Here is a 7,147-nt window from a genome sequence, read left to right on the forward strand (position 1 = left end):
CATACTGGAATCTTGTGACATGTAGCTAGCTCTCTGTATATAGACAAGTTGGACTTATCTGTTTTGTAGCCAGAACTCTGTATATGAATATGTTGCACTACCCTGCCATTTAGCTTGCTCAATATATATGGATATTTTGGATTAGTCTGTCATGTAGCTAGCTCTCTGTGCATGGATATGTTGGATTAATCTACCAAGTAGTTAACTCTCTGTATATGAACATATAGGATATGTCTGTCACGTAGCTAGCCCTAAGTATATAGACAAGTTGGAATTATCTGGCTTGTAGCTAGAACTCTGTATATGGATATGTTACACTACCATGCCATGTAGAGAGCTCTCTGTATATGAACATTTTGGACTCATCTGCCATGTAGCTAGTTCTCTGTACAAGGATATGTTGAACTGATCTGCCAAGTTGGTAGCTCTCTGTACATGAACATATTGGACTTTTCTGCCATGTAGCTAGCTCTCATTATATAGACAAATTACACTCATCTTCCTTGTAGCTAGAACACTGTATATGGAAATGTTACACTTCCCTGCCATGTAGCTAGATCTCTGAATATGGACTATTTCAACTAGTCTGCCAAGTAGATAGTTCTTTGTACATGGATATGTTGGAGGGAACTGCCAAGTAGGTAGTTCTCTGTATATGAACATATTGGACTTGTCTGCCATGTAGCTACCTCTCAGTGTATAGACAAGTTGAACTCATCTGCCTTGTAGCTGGAACTCTGTATATGGATATGTTGCACTACCCTGACATGTATGTAGCTAGCTCTCTGTATATAGACATTTTGGACTCGTCTGCCATGTAGCTAGCTCTCTGTACAAGGATATGTTGAACTGATCTCCAAGTTGGTAGCTCTCTGTACATGAACATATTGGACTTGTTTGCCATGTAGCTAGCTCTCAGTATATAGACAAGTTACACTAATCTTCCTTGTAGCTAGAACTTTGTGTATGGAAATGTTACACTTTCCTGCCATGTAGCTAGTTCTCTGAGTATGAACTTGTTGAACTAGTCTGTCATTTAGCTATCTCTCTGTAAATGGATATATTGGTCTGATAAGCAAAGTAGGTAGCTGTCTGTTTATGAACCTATTGGATATGTATGCCATGTAGCTAGCTCTCTGTATATAGACAAGTTGAACTTATCTGCCTTTTAGCTAGAACTCTGTATATGGAAATGTTGCACTACCCTGCCATGTAGCTAGCTCTCTGTACATGGATATGTTGGACTGATCTACCAAGTAGGTAGCTCTCTGTATATGAACATATTGGACTTTTCTGTTATGTAGCTCTCAGTATATAGACAAGTTTGACTCATCTGCCTTTTAGCTAGAACTCTGTATATGGATATGTCGCACTACCCTGCCATGTAACTAGCTCTCAGGATATTACCATATTGGACTTGTCTGCCTTGTAGTTAGTTCTCCATATGTGGACATGTTGGACGCATCTGCCTTGTAGATAGTACCCTGTATATTAACATGTTGGACTACTCTGTCATGTAGCTAGCACTCAGTGTATGGACACGTTCACATCTGTCATGTAGATAGAACTTTTTATATGGAAATGTTGCACTACCCTGTCAGGTAGCTAGCTCTCTGTATATGGACATTTTGGACTCGTCTGCCATGAAGCTAGCTCTTTATACATGTATATTTTGGACTGTTCTGCCATTTACTTAGCTCTCAGTATATGGACATGTTGCACACATCTGCCATGTAGCTAGCTCTCTGTACATGGATATGTTGGACAGATATGCCATGTTGTTAGCTCTCTGTACATGATCATATTGGAGTTGTCTGCCATATAACTAGCTCTCAGTATATAAACAAGATGGATTCATCTGCCTTGTAGCCAGAACTCTCTATATTGAAATGTTACACTACCCTGATACATAGCTAGCTCTCTGCATATGAACATATTGGATTTTTCTGCCATAAAGCTAGCTCCCAGTATATGGACACGTTGGACACATCTGCCATGTAGCTAAAACCCTCTATATGGACATGTTGCACTACTCTGCCGTGTAGCTAGCTATTTGTATGTAGACAAGTTGTACTCATGTGCCTTTTAGCTAGAACTCTCTATATAAAAATGTTACACTACCCTGCCATGTTGGTAGCTCTCCATATATGAACATATTGGACTTGTCTGCCATGTAGCTAGTTCTCAATATGTGGACATGTTGGATTCATCTGCCATGTAGTTGTACCCTGTATATGGACATGTTGGACTACTCTGCCATGTAGCTAGCTCTCAGTGTATGGACACATTTTACACATCTGCCATGTAGCTAGAACTCTGTATATGGAAATGTTGCACTATCCTGCCAGATAGCTAGCTCTCTTTATAATGGACATTTTGGAATGGTCAGTCACATAGTTATCTCATTGTACGTGGATATCTTGGACTCCCCTGCCATGTAGCTAGCGCTCTCTACATGGATATGTTGGACTGATCTGCCATGTGGGTAGCTCCCTGTATGTGAACATATTGGACTTGTCTTACATGTAGCTAACTCTCAGTACATGGACATGGTTGGACTCATCTGCCATGTAGCTAGTAGCCTGCCATGTAGCTAGCTCTCTGTATATGGACATTATGTTCTCGTCTGCCATGTAGCTAGCCCTCTGTACATGGATATGTTGGACTGATCTGCCATATAGTTAGCCCTCAGTATATGGGCACGTGGGACACATCTGCCATGTAGCGAGAACTTTGTATATGGAAATGTTGCACTTCCCTGCCATGTAGCTAGCTCCTTGTATATGAACATATTGGACTTTTCTGCCATGTAGCTAGCTCTCAGTATATCGACATGTTGAACTCATCTGCCATGTAGCTAGTACCCTGTATATGGACTTGTTGGACAACTCTGCCATGTAGCTAGCTCTCAGTATATGGGCACGTGGGACACATCTGCCATGTAGCTACAACTTTGTATATGAAAATGTTGCCCTACACTTCCAGGTAGCTAGCTCTCTGTATATGGATATTTTGGACTCTTATGCCATGTAGCTAGCTCTCTGTACATGGATATATTTGAATGATCTGACAAGTAGGTAGCTCTCTGTAAATGAACATATTGGACTTGTCTGCCATGTAGCTAGCTCTCAGTATATAGAGTAATTGGACTCTACTGCCTTGAAGCTAGAACTCTCTGTATGGAAATGTTGCACCACCCTGCCATGTAGCTAGCTCCCTGTTTATGAACATATTGGACTTTTCTTTCATGTAGCTAGCTCTCAGTATATGGACGTGTTGAACTCATCTGCCTTGTAGCTAGTAGCCTGTATATGGACATGTTGGACTACTTCGCCATGTAGCTAACTCTCAGTATATGGATTCAATCGACACATCTGCTATGTAGCTAGAACTCTGTATATGGAAATGTTGCACTACTGTGCCATGTAGCTAGCTCTCTGTATATGAACATATTTGGCTCATCTGCCATGTAGCTTGCTCTCAATATATGGACATGATGGACTTATCTGCCATGTAGTTAGTACCCTGTATATGGAAATTTTACACTACTCTGCCATATAGCTAGCTCTCTGTATATGGACAAGTTGGACTCATCTGTCTTATAGCTAGAACCTTGTATATGGAAATGTTGCACTACCCTGCCATATAGCTAGCTCTCTGTGTATAGACAATTTGGACTCATCTGCCTTCTAGCTAGAACTCTATATATGGAAATGTTGCACTACATTGCCATGTAGCCATTTCTCTATATATGAACATATTGGCCTTGTCTGCCATGTAGCTAGCTCTTAGTATATGGACATGTTGGACTCTTATGCCATGTAGCTAGTACCCTGAATATGGACATGTTGGATTACTCTGCCATGTAGCTAGCTCTCAGTATATGGACATGTTGTAACCATCTGCCATGGAGCTAGATCTCTGTATATGGAAATGTTGCACTACTCAGCCATGTAGCTAGCTCTCTGTATATAGACAAGTTGGACTCATCTGCCTTGAAGCTAGAACTCTATAAATTGAAATGTTCACTACCCTGCCATGAAGCTAGCTCTTTGTATGTGGATATTCTGGATTTGGCTGACATGTAGCTTGCTCTCGGTTCAAAGATATGTTTAACAGATCTGACAAGTAGGCAGCTCTTTTTTTATGAACATATTGGACTTCTCTGCCATATAGATCTCTGTATATACACAAGTTTAACTCCTCTGCTTTGTAGCTAGAACTCTGTATATGGAAATGTTGCACTATATGGCAGAGAAGCTAGTACCTTGTGTATGGACCTGTTGGACTACTCTGTCATGTAGCTAGCTCTCAGTTTATGGACACATAGGACATATCAGCCATATAGCTAGAACTCTGTATATGGAAATGTTGCCCTACTCTTTGATGTAGCAAGTTCTCTGTATACAGACAAGATGGACTCGTCTGCCTTGTAGGTATAAGTCTGTAAATGGAATTGTTGAACTATCCGCCAGGTAGCTAGAACCCTGTATATAGACATTTTGGGCTCATCTGTGATGTATCTAACTCATTGTACATAGATATTTTGGACTGTTTGGCCATGTAGGTAGCTCTCAGTATATGGACATTTGGATTTATCTGTCATGTACCAAGCTCTCTGTACATTGATATGTTGGACTGATCTGCCATGTTGGTAGCTCTCGGTACAGGAAAATATTGTACTTGTCAGCCATGTAGTTAGCTCCCAGTATATAGACAAGATGGACTCATCTGCCTTGTAGCTGGGTCTCTGTATATGGAAATGTTGCACTACCCTGCTGTGTACCTAGCTCTCTCTATATGAACATATTGGACTTGTCTGCAAATTATCTAGCTCTCTGTATATAGACAACTTGGACTCATTTGCCTTGTAGCTAGAACTCTGTATATGGAAATGTTGCACAACCCTGCGAGTAGCTAGCTCTATGTATATGGACATTTTGGACTTGTCTGCAATGTAGCTAGCTCATGTTACATGGATTTTTTCGACTGTTTTGACATTTAGGTAGCTCTCAGTATATGGACATTTTGGAGTCCTCTGCCATTTAGCTAACTCTCTGTATATGGATATGTTGGACTCATCTGACATGTACCTAGTATTCTGTATATGGACATGTTGCACTACTCCGCCAAGTAGCTAGCACTCAGTATATGGACACATTGAACTCATCTGCCTTGTTGCTAGAACTCTGTATATGGAAATGTTGCACTACCCTGCCATGTAGCTAGCTCTGTGTATATGGACATTTTGGACTCGTCTGACATTTAGCTAACTGTCTGTATATGAACATATTGGACGTATCTGCCATGTAGCTAACTCTCAGTATATGGACATATTGGACTCATGTGCCATGTAGCTATCCTGTATATAGACATCCTGGACTACACTTACAAGTAGCTAGCTCTCTGTATGTAGAGAAGTGAGACTCATCTGACTTGTAGCTAGAACACTGTATATAGAAATGTTGCACTACCTTGGCATGTAGCTAGCTCTGTGTATATGGACATTTTGGACTTGTCTGACATTTAGCTATCTCTCTGTATATGAGCATATTGGTGTTTTCTGCCATGTAGCTAAATCTCAGTATATAGACAAGTTGGACTCATCTGCCTTATAGCTAGTACTTTGTATGGATATGTTCCACTACCCTGCCATGTACCTAGCACTCTATATATAGACAAGTTGAACTTGTCTGCCATGTAGCAAGCTCTCAGTATATGGACACATTGGACACATCTGCCATGGAGCTAGAACTCTGTATATGGAAATGGTGCACTACTTTTCCTTGTAGCTATCCCTCTTTGCATAGATAAGTTGGAACCATCATCCTTGTAGCTAGAACTCTGTATATGGAAATGTTGCACTACTCTGCCATGTAGCTAGCTCTGTATATATGGACATTTTGGACTCGTGCCTTGTAGCCTGATCTCTGTACATGGATATGTTGGACTGATCTGCCAAGTATGTAGCTCTCTATATATGAACATATTGGATTTGTGTGCCATGTAGCTAGAACTCTTTATAACAACATGTTAGAGTACTGTGCCATGTAGCTATCTCTCAGTATATGAACACTTTGGACTCATCTGCCATGTAGCTTGAATTGTGTATATGGAAATGTTGCACTACACTGCCATGTAGCTAGCTCTCTCTATTTGTTTTTTTTGGAGTCATCTGAAATGTAGCTAGCTCTCACTATATGGACATGTTGGACTTATCTGCCATATGTCTAGTACCCTGTGTATGGGCATATTGGACTAATCTGACATGTAGCTAGCTCTCAGTTTATGAACATATTGGACTCATCTGCCATGTAGCTAGAACTCTCTATATGGAAATGTTGCATTACACTTCCATTTAGTTAGCTCTCTGTATATGTACATATTGGACTTGTCTGCCAAGTAGCTAGCTCTCAGTATATGGATATGTTGGATTTATCTGCCATGTAGCTAGTTGCCTGTATATGGAAATGTTGCACTACTCTGTCATGTAGCTATCTCTCCATATATGGACACATTGGACTCATCTGCCTTGTAGCTAGAACTCTGTATATGGAAATGTTGCACTACCATGTCATGAACCTATCTCATTGTATATTGACATTTTGACTCCTCTGCCATGTAGCTACTCTCTGTACATAGATATGTTGTTCTTATCTACCAAGTAGATAGCCCTCTGTATATGAACATCTTGGACTTTTCTGTCATGTAGCTAGCTCTCAGTTTATAGACAAGTTGGACTCTTCTACCTTGAGGTTGGAACACTGTACATGGAAATGTTGCACTACCCTGCCATGTAGGTAGCTCTCCGTATATGAACATATTGGATTTTGCTGCCATGTAGGAAGCTCTCAGTATATGGACATGTTGGACTCCTCTGCCATGTAGCTAGTATCCTGTATATGGACATATTGGACTACTCTGCGATGTAGCTAACTCACAGTATATCAACACGTTGGAAACATCTGCCTTGTAGCTAGAAATTTGTATATGGAAATGTTGCATTACTCTGCCATGTAGCAAGCTCTCTGTATATAGACAAGTTGGACTTATCTATCTTGTAGCTAGAACTCTGAATATGGAAATGTTGCACTACCCTGCCATGTAGCTAGCTCTCTGTTTTTGAAAATATTGGATTTGTCTGCCA

This window comes from Chrysochloris asiatica, unplaced genomic scaffold (assembly GCF_000296735.1).
Source record: "Chrysochloris asiatica unplaced genomic scaffold, ChrAsi1.0 scaffold00413, whole genome shotgun sequence".
Lineage (NCBI taxonomy): Eukaryota > Metazoa > Chordata > Mammalia > Afrosoricida > Chrysochloridae > Chrysochloris > Chrysochloris asiatica.